The sequence below is a fragment of the Giraffa tippelskirchi genome, chromosome 8, assembly GCF_054371585.1.
Source record: "Giraffa tippelskirchi isolate mGirTip1 chromosome 8, T2T-mGirTip1v1.2.pri, whole genome shotgun sequence".
Taxonomy (NCBI): Eukaryota; Metazoa; Chordata; class Mammalia; order Artiodactyla; family Giraffidae; genus Giraffa; species Giraffa tippelskirchi.
Genome location: NC_137282.1, coordinates 139,627,480 through 139,645,860, shown reverse-complemented (window position 1 = coordinate 139,645,860; position 18,381 = coordinate 139,627,480).

Sequence of the window (18,381 nt, the reverse complement as noted above, 5' to 3'; positions counted from 1 at the left end):
ATTTTTTGACTTAAAAATTGAAGTATAGCTGATTTACAATGTTGTCTTAGTTTCCGATGTACAAGCATAGTGATTCAGTAATGTATACGTTTTCATATACTTTTCCCTTATAGGCTATTACAAAATAATTAATATAGTTTCTTGCTCTATTCAGTAGGTCTTTGTTGGCTACCTATTTTATATATAGCAATTTGTATCTGTTAATCCCAAATTTCTAATTTATCACTTCCCTGCTTTTTCTTTTGGTAACCGTAAGTTTATTTTCTATGTCTGTGGACTGGCTTTTACTCTCCAAGACAAAAAGAAGTCACTGTAGGGTTTTGGACAAAGCACAAATGCTTATAGTAAGAGTGTGTCTTAATCTTTTGAACCAGAGAACAGTCCAAACTCAGAGTCAGATGATAGAACCAACTGGTTGTTTCCATGATTAAGAAAAGGAAGTGAGGGCCCTAAGTGGGGAGCAAGGTGGCAGGGGTGATGCTGGAGAAACTTGCTGAGTTCTGCCTTGAATAGAGATGTCCGTCAGCAATCTCCACTTTGTATCTCCAGAATTGCAGATGAAGCCAAGCAGTCAAAAAAAAAAAAAAAAGTCTTTCTTGTTTCCAGTCATTCCAACGTTCTATTGAAGTAAAATTTTGTTTCAAAGAATACAGAACTGGAAATGACTCTGTGAGTTCTACAAATAAGTCTTTCTTGTAAACCCCTTGAATTTTAGGTCCTGCACACATTCTTTTATATCAGTGGCTGTTTTGCACATGGGAATGTATTTCCAGTGCATGACAACATTTTAACTGTTCAACTTCCTCTTCACCTAGGAGGCATATAATCCTAAAAAGAGAGGGGAATAAGTATTTGTTCATATTCACTTGGAATAAATTGTTGCTGTCTTAGGCAAGTGGCTTTGTATCTGTTTGTAGGAAAAGATAGTATACAAAAAGCTTGATAGCAATTTTACTCTTAAATCATAGACTGTATAAATGGTAATACCTATGAGCTGAACCAGGTATTGAAACTTAAACAAACCTAGTGCCATGTTGATGGATATGGGATGCCATGATTCTCAGCACTATTTGATGATAAAATTGTCTCTAACTTGTGAAAGGAGTGGCTTTTAAAATTGTTGTTTTGTCCCATAATTGGGAACTTTAATATTTTCCCTGATAAGCAAGATACTGGGTGGTGTTTTGGGCTCCCGGGTGAGCTTCTGAAGCCTCCTTAACCCAGGGTATAGTTGGATAATAGCAAAGAGGTGACATCTGGGAACAGCATGCCAAGCCAAAGGCAGAGGGAGGAGAAGAAAGAGGAAGAAAAAAGGGTTTCTTTCCTTACCGAGTCATCGAGACAGAGCCAGGCAACATCTCGAGAGTGATGGTTTACTGAGTACCTATCTCCTTCCCCAGTAAACGCTTCTTTCCCTCCAACCAGTAGCCCCCTCCCAAATCTCTGTGGCTCTTCTGTCCAGTATCATGTCACCCTCCAGCCTGCCTCTCCCCAAAATGAATCACAATTGCAAATGACTCTGCCACCTCAAAATGAAATCCATTGTCTCCAGGGCACCTGGTCCCAGCTGCAAGGTGGGAGAGAAATTGACCAGTGGTTTCCTTCCAATGGGTGACTGACTGATAGAATGTAAAAATAGGAGTATCTTCTGAGCTAATAAATTTACAATTGGTACAATTTTTATTAGTATGGAAGTATGCAATGAGAGAAAAAAAACACACATTAGTAGAGAACAGGAGGGGACCCACCAGAAAGGGCCCCTGGCATCAATTCTGCTTACTGGCCCTGCTTATCAATTTCCCACAAATATGCAAATGAGGTGACAGAGTTTCTGGTGACAGACGTGGATTCTGATGTGCCTAAGAATGTGGGGGGCAGAGTCACAGTGCCCAGGGAGGTAGAGGTCAAGGTGGTAACTTTTAATTTTGGTGTCAACTCCAGAAGATAAGTACCCCAATTCCCCGACAGCCATTTGTGCTCACTTAGGTTCACTTTGGCTTCCAAGGTGGCTCAATGGTAAAGAATCTGCCTGCCAATGCAGGAGATGCAGGTTCAATACCTGGGTCAGGAAGATTCCCTGGAAAAGGAAATGGCAACCCACTCCAGCATTCTTGCCTGGAGAATTCCATGGACAGAGGAGCCTGCTCCTCTGCCATCCATGGGGTTACAAAGAGTTGGACACAACAGAGCAAGTAAGCATGAGCCCAAGGTTCACTTTATTCTGCTGTTACCTTTTTCCAAACCCAACAAGTACAAGAGTTTTGAGCAAAATAAGTTGTTTCAAAGGTAGCTTATTGTTAGCCTCATAAAAACAAAGCATTACTATAACTTCTATGAAGAATATAAACCATTTCTCGAGCCTTCTATCATGTCTTGGTGTCTGCAAGCTAGAGATTTTACGACACTTTCCTTTTTAAGTAGAATATTACCTTTCAGCTTAGAAATGAATGGTAAGCCTCAGAAGTTTTAGCTCCATGAAAATAAATAAGAATCATGCCTAAAATACGAACCTAGAATAGTTACCACTTGAAAAAAATAGCAGCTGAACTACTGCCATAAAACAAGACCAGAAGCGTTCCAAAAGGCAGTCAATTCATACAGCTGCACTTAGGGACATAGTTTAAATTCCACAGCCTCCAAGCATATTTTGCATAGAAACTTGACTGAAGTTTCTCCTTTTCTCTGCACCCCATCTCATGTTCCTACCTCCGCCATAAAAAAGTGCCTCCATCATAAATTCACGGGCTCTCCTTCTGTCACAGCCTCCTAACCACTACCAGAAAATATCCAGGCAGAGTATAAAACCTTTAGCAAGAAGCTTCGTGAATGGGATAGAAAAGGAAAACTTGGATATTTACTGATGACTCTCTCCTTCCAATCTCCTACATGCCTGTGCTGGAGCTGTTAACAACCAAATTAGTTAACATTCAGGCCCTTGGAACTTGTGAAGTAATCATTTCTCTAAAGAGCACAGTGGGGGGTAATTCTTAGTTTTATTTGTTTTCCTTTACATTCACTATCTCTTTTTTTTCCATCCTTAATTCATGCTCCTATGGTTTCCCCCTCTGTGCCACAGCTATATATTGCTTTGAAAAATCAATAAATCCTTTGCACATAATAATGCTTACCTACACTACCTCACAGGGGTGCTGTGATGAGTAATTAATTAATGTGTGTAAAGAGCTGGGGGATCATGCGAAGCAACACACCCTAGAAGTGTGAAGAATTATTATTAATAAGTGTTATTACCCAAATGCCTCTAGATGTCAGCAAAACATCTTTTTAAAAATATAATTGGCGGCCAGTTTTGAATAGCCCAAGTTCATTCTTCCTCCAGTGTCAGGCAGACACAGGGAGTGTGGCAGCCATGCCCGTGGAGCCTTTTCTTTTGGCTGAAGAAGGTTCATTTAATCTGAGACTATGAACTTCACACAGAAGTAAGCATTGGAACAAAGCAGCGCTTGATTGCCCGGAGGTCTGAATGCGTGGCAGGCTGGGTCATTCTCTGGACAATCAGGATGAAAGATCAGTCTTTTCTCCAAAGAAAGCACTTCATTTCCTCATTACTGAAGCAATGACTGTTGGTTACAAACGGATAGGAAGAGGATACAGATCCTTTACGAACATATTTAAATGTATGCACATTTTCTCTCTCCCTGTTCAAATATATGCATGAGAAGTTTGTAATAGAGAAACAGGCACAGGCAATTCTAAATATACTCAACACATCACTGGCTGCTATGTTTAGCTCCTCAGTCGTGTCCAACTCTTTGCAATTCCATGGGTAGCAGCACACCAGGCTTCCCTGTCCTTCACCATCTCCCGGAGCTTGCTCAAACTCATGTCCATTGAGTTGGTGATGCCAGCCAACCATCTCATCCTCTGTCATCCCCTTCTCCACCTGCCTTCAGTCTTTCCCAGCATCAAATCACTGGCTGCTATATGGGTTTTATTTCCCAGCAGAAAAGTGAAAATGGAAATTATGGGAGTTTTCCACAAAATGCAGGCGATGGATGACACCTCAGACTGATGTTTAACAGAGAGCACCGAGTAACCTAAATGACCTATTGTTGGTGCTTATCTCCGTAACCAATGGCTCACATCTCTTCTTTTTTCTTGTGCATCATTTGGTCCAGGGAGACAGAACTGTAACATACGGGACAGGAAAGGAAAACCATGGCCAGGGACCACAGCAGGAGACATCTCAGGTGTATGAGTGCTAGCTGGTAGTGAATCGGGAGCGGAAACAATAAGCTCAATTTAGAGAGAAAGAGCATTTCATTCAACTTACTGTATTTTAATTCAACTCAACCCCCCTTGATTTTGTGATGGGGTGCTAATTTAAGGCAATTCAGCTCAGCAAATACTTCTCAGAGAGGTTAACATTTTATGTCGAAAGTCCTCATGATAAAAAAAATAACTCCTACATATCTTTAAGTCAAGTAGAGGAAATTTCAAATTACTTTTCCCCGTTCTCCAACATCACACAGACTTTATTTCTCAAGGGAGCCTCACAAAGAAGAGCATGAACTGTTTATTTTGTTGTTGTTGTTGTTGTTGTTTTAGGTGATTAGGGGAGTCCTTTAAAGAGTTTGGGTTTCCCAGAGCAGAGCTGGCACCAGCCTGCACCCCAGGTCGTACACCTGTGCAGGCACATGGTCCTCTTGGGCAAGAATGGAAATGCTCTTGAAGACTCTAGAATGGCTTTCTTCAGGCCAGATCTTGAGGCTCTGACCACTGCCATATGACGGATTAGGGTCTGGGCTTGGCATTGACAATGAACTTGGACATTTGCTTTACTTCACTGTGCTTCAGTCAGTCTTGTTGCTGACAGGTTTGAGCCCAGAGAGGTGACCAAGGTGTGGGGGGAGGGGGGAAGGTGAGTGGGGGAGGGCACAAGAGAAAGAGGAAATAAATATAAACATTGTTGAATCAGCATTTTCTTTAGTAAATGTAAAGTCACATCGAGAACACTGGATCACATAGAACATGGTTATTATTTTACATTATTTACAAATGTAAAACTCCGCAGGAGCATTTCAGAAAGATTCAGATTGGAGCGTTTCCTCCAGGTGTGGAAGCTGGTGACTGGTGAGTCAGCTGTCGGTCCGCATCTGCCATCCATCCCCCTTTTCTGCTTAACCTGCCACACTGTCCCCTCCTGCACCGTTGCCCTGTTCCTCCTGACACGTCTCCTCATCCACACGGAGATTAAGCTAATCTTTCAGTTTCCCAGTTCCCCTCCTGGGACTGTCATCAGGCTTAATTAAATAATGTTCATAAAGCATTCGGCTGTTCAGGTGTCCCTGGATAAAATGCAAAGCACAATATTATTGTGATTATTATTAATTAGAACGATCCTGTCGGAGCCAAAGGATGTTTCCTGGCAGCTTTGGAGAGTTCGACCCTGGCCTTTATCTCTGCAGAGAGGATGGCAGGTGAGATAATGGAAATGTAATTCTTGATGTTGGAGGAAACTTAGAAGTGTCAGAAGAATTGATGACCTGATGTTGCCAAGATTATTTTTAAGAAAAATAAAGAAAAATTTTGCAAACCATTCCAGTACTTCTCCCTCCAAAATAATCAGATCTTTTTTCAAGGGGCTGGCTTAAGACTCCCTGGAGAATATAGGACTGTTCATTAAGAACTAACACGGGGTCACCAAGAACAAGCGATTTCTTCCATTTTCAGTTTTTTCCTGTAATAGAATCTTTAGAACAAGAATTATGGCAATGTAATCAACATAGAAGCTAGGCTTTCAGAAAACATTTGAAAAGTTTCTCCTGAGAGTTTTTCATTGTTTTTTCAATGGATGAGTTTAAGGACTGCTGATTGTTTATGGATAAATACCAAGAAAACAACAGGAGTGGAAGGATCCCCTGGAGGAGGGAATAGCTACCCACTCCAGGATTCTTGCCTGGAAGATTCCATGGACAGAGGAATCTGAAAGGCTACAGTCCAAGAGACACAACTGAAGCGACCTAGCACACACGCACTCAATACTAGTATGTACCATATGCCACATACAACTTTAATTGCTTTAAAAATTCTAAACCATTAAATCTTCTTAGTAATCATAGAAGGTGGGCATTATTGTTATCTCATATTTACAGATGAATATACTGAGGCACAGAGAGGTAAAGTCACTTACTCAAGGTCACACAACTAAAAGGCAGAGAAAGGGAGTTAAATTCAGGTGACTAGGAGAAGGCAATGGCACCCCACTCCAGTACTCTTGCCTGGGAAACCCCATGGACGGAGGAGCCTGGTAGGCTGCAGCCCATGGGGTCGCGAAGAGTCAGACATGACTGAGCGACTTCACTTTCACTTTTCACTTTCATGCACTGGAGGAGGAAATGGCAACCCACTCCAGTATTCTTGCCTGGAGAATCCCAGGGACGGAGGAGCCTGGTGGGCTGCCGTCTATGGGGTCGCACAGAGTCGGACACGACTGAAGCGACTTAGCAGCAGCAGCAGCAGCTTTAGACCCCTTCTCTTAACATCACACTGTGCTAGCTCTCTATAAAGCCTCTCCAGAACCCACACGCATTGATCTGATCAGAATTCTTACATTACTTTATCTCCAGTCCTTCAAAACAAATATTAGAAATGCAGCACTTGGAACTTCCCAGGTAGTACAGGGGCTAAGACTCCACACTCCCAATGTAGGAGGCCCAAGTTCTATCTCTGGTCAGAAAACTAGATCCCACAACCAAAGATCTGGCATACCACAACTGAGACCTAGCACTGCCAAATAAAATAAATAATATGTACATTTTTAACATGGCACTTATTATGGCTGATAAGTGCCATGTTAAAAATATACATTTATTAGATGTATTGTTTTCAGAGATACAATACAAATAGCAGCCCTAAACCTTCTCTCTTCTCTTGTCCTATATAAACACAACAGAAAAGCATTTTAAAGATAATTACTTTAGCACAAAGTGTAAAATTTCAAACAAGAGGTTGCAATAGTATTTTTAAAGGTTTTGATGTAAAATAAAATTTTAATCCACTTTAATACAAATGTCCCTCAGACCAAATTTAATATATTTTTAAAAAATTCATTTGTGCACAAAAATGCTTTGGCTTACATGAATAAATAGTAAATTAACCATCTCACACTGGTCAGAATGGCCATCATTAAAGAGTCCACAAATAACAAATGCTGAAGACGGTGTGGGAGAAAAGGGCACTCTCCTACACTGTGAGTGGGACTGTAAATTGGTACAGTTACTATGGAGAATAGTATGGAGGTTCCTTAAAAATCTAAAAATAGAGTTGCCATATGAGTCTACAATTCCATTCCTGGGGATATATCCTGCTGCTGCTGCTAAGTCGTTTCAGTCGTGTCCGACTCTGTGAGACCCCATAGACGGCAGCCCATCAGGCTCCGCCGTCCCTGGGATTCTCCAGGCAAGAACACTTGAGTGGGTTGCCATTTCCTTCTCCAGTGCATGAAAGTGAAAAGTGAAAGTGAAGTCGCTCAGTCGTGTCTGACTCTTCGCAACCCCATGGACTGCAGCCTACCAGGCTCCTCTGTCCATGGGATTTTCCAGGCAAGAGTACTGGAATGGGTTGGCATATATCCTGAGAAAACTCTAATTCAAAAAGATACATGCACCCCAATATTCATAGCAGCACTATTTACAATAGCCAAGACATGAAAGCAACCTAAATGTCCATCTATGGATGAACAGATAAAGAAGATGTGGTGTATATGCACAGTGGAATACTACTCAGCCATAAAAAAGAATGAAATAATGCCATTTGCAGCAACATGGATGGACCTAGAGATGATCATACTAAGTGAAGTAGGTCAGACAAAGACAGATACCATATGATATCACTTATATGTGGACTCTAAAACATGAACTCATTTACAAAATAACTTACATAAGTTTATAAAATAAAGTTTACAAATGAACTTATTTACAAAACAGAGAGATTCACAGACATGTGAAATAAACATATGGTTACCAAAGGGGAAAAGGAGTTGAGGGGGAATAAATTAGGAGTTTGGGACTAGCAGATAAAACTCTTATATATATTAAATATAATATATATATATATATATATATAATAGATAAACAACAAGTTCCTACTGTATAGTACAGGGAACTAGATTCAGTATCCTGTAACAAACCCTAACGGAAAAGAAAAATGGAGTAAATTAAACAGTGCAGAATTATTAAATGGGAATAAGTCAAATATAACATTTATTATATACAAATGTTTAGTAAAAAGCATTTACATGTAATAAATGTTATTATATACTATATTGGAATTTATCAGACAGTTTTATCAGACAATTTTGTTATATACAGTCTTTAAACATATTTTATTTCTAAAATTTTCTTATCCTGTAACATGCATCAATGGTGAAATTATTAATAAATGATGTAGGGGTTCTTGACATTGTGTTTCTGTGAAAGAGATTCAGTTTTAAAATGTTGTAAAATCCCATTACAGACTAATCCAGAAGTGAGGAATGGAAGTCCCAGAATGGGGATGGCCTTTCTGATGCTGGTTTTATGGTCTGACACTGCCAAGGTTTCACTCTGCTCAGAAGATGAGTTTGGAATACTTATTGGCACTTAATAGGTTTATTCAAAAGAGAAAACAACCAGGACTTATGGTGTTGTCTAAAAGAAGAGCCAAGTGTAGCTCATATCAATAGTCTGTGGTTTCGGGAGGGAGACATTTTGCTTTTTTAATGGATTTTTAAAAATTGTTTATTTATTAATATTTATTTATTGGCTGTGCTGGAACTTTCAGGTTTTCTTTAGCTGTGGCCAGTGAATCTTACTGGACGAGGGATCAAATCCATGTCCCCTGCACTGGCAGGCGGATCCTTAACTACTGGACTACCAGGCAAGTCCAGAAGGGAGACATTTTAAAATTCCTGTCTATACTGCTTCTATAATCCTAATCTAAATCGTACTCATTTTTCAATTCACAGTGACATGGTCACCACACCCAGGCCATCTCCAACTACCCCAGCCTCCTTGATCTTCTTTATGGATTAACCTGTGCTCTTAGTCGCCTGGTGACTTGCATTATGATTACAAGTTTCCTGCCTTTCTCTTGTAATCTCCTTAAAGATCTTTACCATCCCCTATATCATGGTTTTAAATTCAGGTACCTGGTTCCAGGGCTCCCACCTTTTAAAAAAAAAAAAAATTGTGAAACTTCTCTTCTGGTGGGAGATTCTTTAACCTTATATTTCCTTACCTTGCTTTTAGTGTCCTTGGAAAAAGACAAACAAAAAACAATGAATATTAGAGGTTTCCTTATCCTAGCTCTCAGTTCTATGGACTAGAAAGGAATAAAGAGGCTGTCGAGACCCTGAAAAGAGACAAGATTAGAAGCTAGCGGTAAAGAACCAGCCTGCCAATGCAGGAGCCTTAAGAGATGCGGATTCAATCCTTGGGTCGGGAGGATCCCCTGGAGAAGGGAATGGCAACCTACTCCAGTATTCTTTTTTTTTTTTTTAAATAAATTTATTTATTTTAGTTGGGGGCTAATTACTTTACAATATTGTAATAGTTTTTGCCATACATTGACATGAATCAGCCATGGGTTTACATGTGTTCCCCTTCCTGGACCCCCCGCCCACCTCCCTCCCCATCCCATCCCTCTGGATCATCCCATTGCCCCGGCCCTGAGCATTTGTCTCATGCATTGAACATGGAATGGTGTTCTGTTTCACATATGATAATATACATATTTCAATGCTATTCTCCCAGAACGTCCCACCCTCACCTTCTCCCTCAGAGTCCATAAGACTGTTCTATGCATCTGTGTCTCTTATTCTGTCTCACATATAGGGTTATCGTTACCATCTTTCAAATTCCATATATATGCATTAGTATACTGTATTGGTGTTTTTCTTTCTGGCTTACTTCACTCTGTATAATGGGCTCCAGTTTCATCCATCTCAATAGAACCGATTCAAATGTATTTTTTTTTAATGGCTGAGTAATATTCCATCGTGTATATGTACCACAGTTTCCTTATCCATTCGTCTGCTGATGGACATCTAGGTTGCTTCCATGTCCTGGCTATTGTAAACAGTGCTGCGATGAACATTGGGGTACACGCGTCTCTTTCAATTCTGGTTTCCTCGGTGTGTATGCCCAGCAGTGGGATTGCTGGGTCATATGGCAGTTCCAGTATTCTTGCCTGGAGAATCCCACAGACAGAGGAGCCTGGCGGACTACAGTCCATAGGGTCACACAGAGCCGAACACGACTGAAGCGACTTAGCATACACAGCACGCAAGCACGCTCCCCTTTCCTAATGACCAAAATTCTTAGGGTCTCGTCTCAATTTGCAGTGCTAATTGATCACCTGAAGTATCACCAGAGCCATCTAATATGTTTAATTTTGCAAAGTTTCACTTCCTTTCCATCCATAAATCTCATTTCCAGTTTTATGCCAAGGATGATGCCCTGTGTCTGCACTAATTAAGAAAGTAGTGGAAAGTTAGAAAGTAACTAACGATCCAGGTTCCTAGGAGAACTTTTAAAAACAGCCCTGCTGCTGCTGCTGCTGCTGCTAAGTCGCTTCAGTCGTGTCCGACTCTGTGTGACCCCATAGACGGCAGCCCACCAGGTCCCCCCGTCCCTGGGATTCTCCAGGCAAGAACACTGGAGTGGGTTGCCATTTCCTTCTCCAATGCATGAAAGTGAAAAGGGAACGTGAAGTTGTTCAGTTGTGTCTGACTCTTCACGACCCCATGGACTGCAACCTACCAGGCTCCTCTGTCCATGGGATTTTCCAGGCAAGAGTGCTGGAGTGGGGTGCCATTGCCTCCTCTGAAAAACAGCCCTAAAGATTGAATTTCTGATCCTCATACTATAGCTTTATTGCAAAAGCCCCGCCCCCAACAAATATCTTCTCCACTTGAACATATTTCTTTCATGATTTGCTTGAACAATCTTTTCTGATGATTGAAAAATAGCAACAGACATCAGACCATCTTTCAAGGAGGGGACATGGAAGCTGGAGGTGAGAAGAGTAGAATAAAGAAATATGCAATGGAGCATCCACAAAGGTCATCCAAGGAGAGGATGGGACGAATTGAGAGAGTAGCACTGAAACGCAGACATTACCGTATGTAAAATGGGCTTCCCAGGTGGCGTTAGTGGTAAAGAACCTGCCTGCCAATGCAGGAGAGGTAGGAGACAGGGGTTTGATCCCTGGGTTGGGATGATCCCCTGGAGAAGGAAATGGCCACCCATTCCAGTATTCTTGCCTGGAGAATTCCACGGGCAGAGGAGCCTGGCGGGCTACAGTCCATGGGGTCACAAAGAGTCGGACATGACTGAAACGACTTAGCGTGCACGCACCCACATATGTCAAATAGAGAGCCAGTAGGAATTTGCTGTATGACTCAGGGAGCTCAAACCCGTGCTCTGTGACAACCTGGAGGGGTGGGATTGAGTGAGAGGTTTAAGAGGGAGGCGACATACGCATACCTATCACTGATTCATGGTGATGTATGGCAGAAGCCAACATAATATTATAAAGCAATTATCCTTCAATTAAAATTAAATAAACTTTTTTAGAAAGTGGTCCGTAAAGATCGAGAACATACAACCTATTCAGTGTTCTTTCTCCCTCTCTCTCCTCTTTCTTTCTCTGCCTCTCGACAAAAGCCTAAACAGTTAAAAATGGAGACACCCTATGCCACTTAATCGCCTCTCTGTTGATCTTCCGCCACTAGGGTGTAAGTACGGAGAGCAACAGCACCTTTTGTCACCAGCTGTGGATGGGGAGTGGCTGCCTCAGGGGATCTGAGCCTAAAAAATCCACCACTGAGAAAAGGCAATAACAGAAGTCTGTTGCTGTCTAACCTGCCATATAAATGAAACAATCAAGCAAGACAACAAAGGAACCTCCAGTCACCACCAGAGGCAAAAGCAGGTGGTGTAATATATCCTGGCTTCAGGGACTATTTTTAGTTTCCGCCCATCCCCCCCCCTTCAAAAACAACAACAACAACAACAACAACTCTAATTTAGATGAGCTGGGGGAAAAACACTAAATAATTCAAGAGAGTCAGAGAGAGAGAGAGGTGAGTAGCTGAGAGACAGAGAAGGCACACACCTGAATGAAATGAAAAACACACGAAAACCTCGAAATGTCTGAATCAAAGTGCTCATAATCAGTGGAGATGGGAGATTGCTGAAGAAACAAAGGAGACTCAGCAGTTTCATCCTCTGTTCTTTAGTTCTAGCTCACAAATCCATACTCTAAATGCATCCATTCAGAGAAAGCACCATCACAGAGGGAAGGAAGAGAAATGATTATTAATACTAATCATTTTTATCAGCTGACTGTAGCCTTGCTCTGTGCTCACCCCTGTGCTTCTTGGACCAGCAGATCCAAAACTATTTCCTAGAACTTCTATGGGAACAGTTTATGCCAATGTTCCTAAATTACTCCATATCAAAGCACATGTTTTTGCCAGCTTTATTGAGTAGAGTTGACCTGCAGCACTGGATAAGTTTAAAGTTCACAGTGTAATGATTTGACTTAAATCCATCACAAAATGATGATCACAATAAGTGAATATCCATCTTCTCATATAGATACAAAATTAAAGAAATAGAAAAAATTTTTCTCATGGTGAGAATTTAGGATTTATTCTCTTAACAACTTTCATATATAACATACAGCAGGGTTAACTATAGTCATTATGTTGTACATTGCATCCTTAGTAATTCCTTATCTTATCATCGAATATTTGTACCTTTTGACCGCCTCCACCCTATTTTTCCTCTGCCACCTCCTGCTTCTGGTAATCACAAGTTGATCTTATTTTAGATGAGTTTTGCTATTGTTGTTAGAGGCCACACGTAAGTAAGATCATACAATAGTTCTATTTTTCTGTCTGATTAAATTTCACTTAACATGATATCCACTACATTCATCCATGTTATGGCAGATTTCAGAATTTCTTCCTTTCTTAATGCTGAACAGTATTCGATTGTATATATGCCATCTCCATGTAGTCCACATCTTTATGTATCCATCTTCTGATGGACATTTAGGTTGTTTCCATATCTTGCTATTGTAAATAGTGCTTCTATGAATAGGGGAGTGTAGATATCTCTGACATAGTGTTTCCATTTGCTTCCATACGTTCCCAGAAGCAGAATTGCTGCATCATACAGTTCTATTTTTAATTTCTTGAGGAAACTACATACTGGTTTCCAGAGTGGTTGTGCAGTTTGCGCTCCCACCAACAGGGCCAAAGGGTTCCCTTTTCTCGACATTCTCACCAGCGCTGGATACCTCTTCTCTTTTTGATGATGGTCATTCTAACACATGTGAGGTGATATCTCATTGTAGTTTGATTTGCATCCAAAGCACATGTTTTTAATAACAATTCTTGATCCAACACTCTGGTTCTGGTGGGCAGTGCTATTAACTGAATTCTCAACGAACCTGTGCAGTTCCTTAGACTTAAAAAAGAATTACATACTTTAAACACAAATCCATGGAATTTCATATGTAAAATTAGCTTAGAGAATTCTGGCAATGATCTTACTGCTGTAATTAGCATCTGAATATAACTAGATTTTTCTCAGAATCCCCTCATTATGTCTCATTTATTGCAAAATGCAGCCACCTATGGATTGAGTCCTGACTAGATACCCCACTTACCTTCCCTCTTGACAAGGTGATGTCTGTTCTGATAAGATTTTGTAGGATTTTGTCCCATCTAGTCAAATCTTAAACATTTTAAGGTATTGGATCCCCTTTCACCAATTTCTCCCAAATATTTATTAATGGTTTAATTACTGATACTCCCCTGAGAGGTATTTACATTAAGAGATGGATGCATAAAGGTAGAATTTCAGACACCAAGGCAGACCAGTGTAAATAGCATGAAGTACAATAGTGGAGTGTTGGGCTCAACACAGGACAAAAGGAGGACGTTGAGGAAAGGGAAGAGAGCTTCCAGAGTGTAGAGAAGAGTTTGATGGTAACAGAGTGAAGCAAAACACAATTCCCTGGGTGGAAAATTCTCCTAGGACTAGCCTTGCTCATCATCGCCACTTTCCTAGAAGCCCTACTCCAACCTCAGGACATTTATGAAGTAGGAGGATTCTACCATCTTTTAAGACCACAGTCTTTAACCTGATGGCCAGGAGTACGGGGAAAGTACACAAGGAACTTGGAGGGGGCTGCCTAAATCCCCCAAAACAGAAGCCCTGTATCTGGATGAGGCTGGGATGCAACTGTATGTGGCAAAGAGGGTGAGAAGCCAGAAGTAGTCAGCTGTCTGGAAAATCACGACCCAGGCAGATATCAAAAACTCCCTCCAAGGAGACCAGACAGAAGATTCTGGGAAGGAGAACCATGACTGAAAGTAGATGTAAGCAGCTGGAAGCCATGGCTGGAATAAAAGATGACCCTGGAGCCCTGACTGGGATGGGGATTCAATGGCCACAGGAAAAAGGGTCCCAGCAGTATTTTGCAGGACCTTTGTGGTCTCCTCTGTGGCCAGGAAGGGATCACTTAAAGTCAAAGATCTGGCTTAGTGACTGAAAGCAAAAACTTCCATGCAGAGAGAAGACTGATGGCATTAAACACAGGCATAGAGAGCTTTTTTTGGAGATCTTAGGTAAAAACATTTGAGTGCATTTCCATAATTTTGTTGTGTTGCATAAAACCATGTTCTTATCAACTTGGTGGTGTGGTGGTGGTGGTTAGTCACTAAGTTGTGTCCAACTCTTGCGACCCCATTGACTACAGCCTGCCAGGCTCCTCTGTCCACGGGATTTCCCAGGCAAGAATACTGGACTGAGTTGCCATTTCCTTCTCTAGGTGATCTTCCTGACCCAGGGACTGAACCCATGTCTCCTGCATTGCAGGTGGATTCTTTACCGCTGAGCCACCAGGGAAGCCCTCTTATCAACACAATTTGGTTTATTTAAGACCAGGGCACAATGACTTATTTATATAATATGTAGAATCAGCCTCCATGCACAGTGTCAATTCTATCACTGCAGGCGGCCTATCACCTGAATTAAGATTCTACTCTATGTTTGCTTTGATTTATGGCAAATAATCATTGGCTTGCAGTTTATCCTTCAAATGCTTATTTTTCTGGAATAATATAAAATCTATCCATTTATCTTCTCAGAGTTGCTTTCACTAAGCCTGCCTCTTAGTTTAAGTTTTTGTATCTCTGGGTCTCTATTTATCTGTTTCTCTCTTTTTTTTTTTCCTGAAAACCAATCATGTGTCCAATGTCTTTGTGTTTCCCTTACAAAGGATGTATATAAAATCCCCAGATATAAAGCTACCCATAATTAGAAATAATCATACCTGGTATTTACAGAGGTTACAAACATTTGTGGACAAGAAGTAATCCAGCTGACATTTATAAGTTATGTTTAGGTTAGCCACATACATTAATTCTTTCACTTCTCATGACAGCCCAATCGCAGTAGTAGGTAGGTTCTATTATAAATGAGGAAGCTGAGTTAAATGTGGTCAACCCAACAACTGGCAATGCTGGGACTTGAACCCCAGCAATCTGCTTTGAGTCCATGCTGTTGACCTTTATACTACACTGCTTGCCCCTTTATGAAAAGCATGTGTTCAAAAATAGTGCCTTGGGGAATAAGACCTTAGGCATAGCTTTAATACTTTATAGCTCATAAAATTCTTTTACATACACTATTTCATTTTGTCTCTGCATCCAAGAAAATGGGTATTTATTAGAGAAAAGTCTTTATTTTCAGGATTCTGCAGAACTAAGGCTTGGATTTGGTCCTTCTGATCCGAATCAAGTGGTTTTCCCACTTCCACTGCTCCAACTGTAGCATGCGCGTTCTCTTGGTGGGATCCAGAAGGCCAGGCAGGCAGAATGGATGGCCTGGGTGGGTGAAGAGAAGGACAGAGAGAGAGAGAGTGGTGATGAGAAGAGATATGATGGAGGGCTAGCTCCAAGTCCAAAAAAAAGCTCTGAGTGTAGAAATTCCTTTTGTTTTTGAAGTGACCCCTTGTCTTATAAAACATTCTTGTAGTCAAGGATATAGAAGAGATCAGTGATTTTCAAATGTTAATATGCTCAGGAATACCTTGCAGATCTTATTAGAAGGAAAGCTCTGACTTAGAAGGCTGGGGTGGGTTTCAAGATTCCACATTTCTAATGCCCTGGGGCTTGCTTCTCCTGCCCCATTTCTCAACATTCTAAGACCATTTTTGAATCCCCACCAATCTGGCTTCTTATTTAGTTCACAGAGTCCACTTGCCCATCCTCCTCTGACAGAAATCTGCTAGGTTAAGGGGCTTAATTCTGAAACCCCAATTATGGAAGCAAACCTACCACTTTTATGCAGGAGGCGTCTGCATCATGTGGCTACCATTCTCAGACAGCCTGAGAAAGAACTGAGATCTCTCTATGAGTTAATGAGGCAAGGGCATTCCCTGACATGACATGCCCTTGCCCCCGTCAAAGTACAAAGAAGGTTCTAGAAGGTTTTGGGGTTTTGATTTTTTTTTTTTTAACATGCGTTCAGGATACCACTTGTCCACAGCGACCTACATTTAGGGAGTGAAGTAAGTCAGGAGTGGACCTCCACCCCCAGTGCAAGCCATTCCTTGCCACTGGGAGCCCAGAGCTTCACTCACAGATCACGCAGGCTGAGCAGCTCTCCTAGGGTGCTCGCCCCACTTGGACACAAGCCCTCTGAAATGACATTAGCCGTGGCTAATGGTCTGTAAATGTGTCGGATGATGCCACCTAGTGCCATCGGTGCCATTCTTCTCGTGAAGTCACACTGGCTGCACCACAGCAAGTCGGAATATAATTAGTGCTAATTTGGTTCCTCACTGCACAGCAATCGTGGTTTCCATTCTGTGCTGACTTCGGAGACATTTGTTTGTTTTTAACTGTGCTGAGGGTTTGGGCAAGAATATTAGGGTGGGGGCATTGCCATTTGCCTCTGTTTTTGGCTGACGTCTTAGAGGCTCTGAATCAGTGTATGTGAATGGAATGTGTGCAATTTGCTATTTTTATTTTGCTTTCATTTTGAATTTTATGGCATCATATAGGTTTAGAAAGAACCCCAGAGGGACAGATATTCTATGGCCTTCTTTCTGCCCGCTTAGGCAAGGTAGCACCAGAAATTTTCCAACTAGATTAACAGCCATTGGCTTTGTAAACTAGTTTGAAAAGCCTTCAGGGCCATTAATATGCTGACCAACAATACTCTCTAACAGTGGACTTAATAGTGCCTTTACTTAATGTACAATTCTGGGGCAGTAAGACCCATGTCACATCTTTTCTTAAATTAACAATTATGTTGTTCGGCTGCCTGGTTTCTTTAAAATTGGACTGGTTTCTTTCAGGTTCAGGTGCTCTTGCTTCAGAATAATTTTGTAAGTATTCTAACATATATAAAAAGTTCTCTTGTAGTTCTGTGAGTTATAATGACTGAAGTTAGGAAGCTGATCTAAAAGTACGCCTGCATTTTTGCTGTGACCTGGTTAGTTCTTTTCTTCTGATTCATGTCTCAGGAGAAGTAAAGAATATCCAGGCCAATTTGATTTCTTCTACCTAGTGGTAGGGCTACCTGGTAATGAGCCATATCTGGGTCTTCCACACATTAGCATGTAAAATTTTGCTTGTGTAAATTTCCCAGAACTGTATGTCTATATGTTCAAAGACTTACAGTGGAAACTTTTGCTTCATTTGGTGGGATATCAATCTCTGGGGACCACTGACGACATGTTGGGGCAAGGAATAGTGACTTTATTTGGAAAGCCAGCAGACTGAGAAGGTGGTGGACAACTGTCCCAAAGAACCATCTTACCCAAGTTAGAATTCAGACTTCTTTTATACTAAAGGGGAGACATTAGAGATACAGATTCAATCCCTGGGTGGGGAAGATCTCCTGAAGGAGGGCATGGAAACCCACTCCAGTATTCATGCCTGGAGAATCCCGTGGACAGAGAAGCCTCACAGGCTACAGTCCATGGGGTTTCACAGAGTCGGACACAACTGAAGCTTATATGCTTCAGGCTACATGCAACATTCTTTTACAAAAGGTGCAGAGCCATCATGACTAAGCACAGTCTACAGAGCACAAGGAATAGAGCCAGTACCGAGTTAGGTTTGTGCTTCTCTGTTACAAGTGTGATAGGCTGTCCCAATATTGTGGAGGGGCTGTTTTGTGAAGGGCCTTTACAAACTGCACAATGAATGCATATATGAGGTCGTTGATAGTGATCCTGGTCTTTCCCTATGCTCACCTTCTTCTTCTCCTTCTAGGGTCCCTCCAGCGTCTTTACCAGGATCCTTTCTATTTCTTCTTCAAAGCTTAGGAAAGCTTCCCTGCATTCCCTACC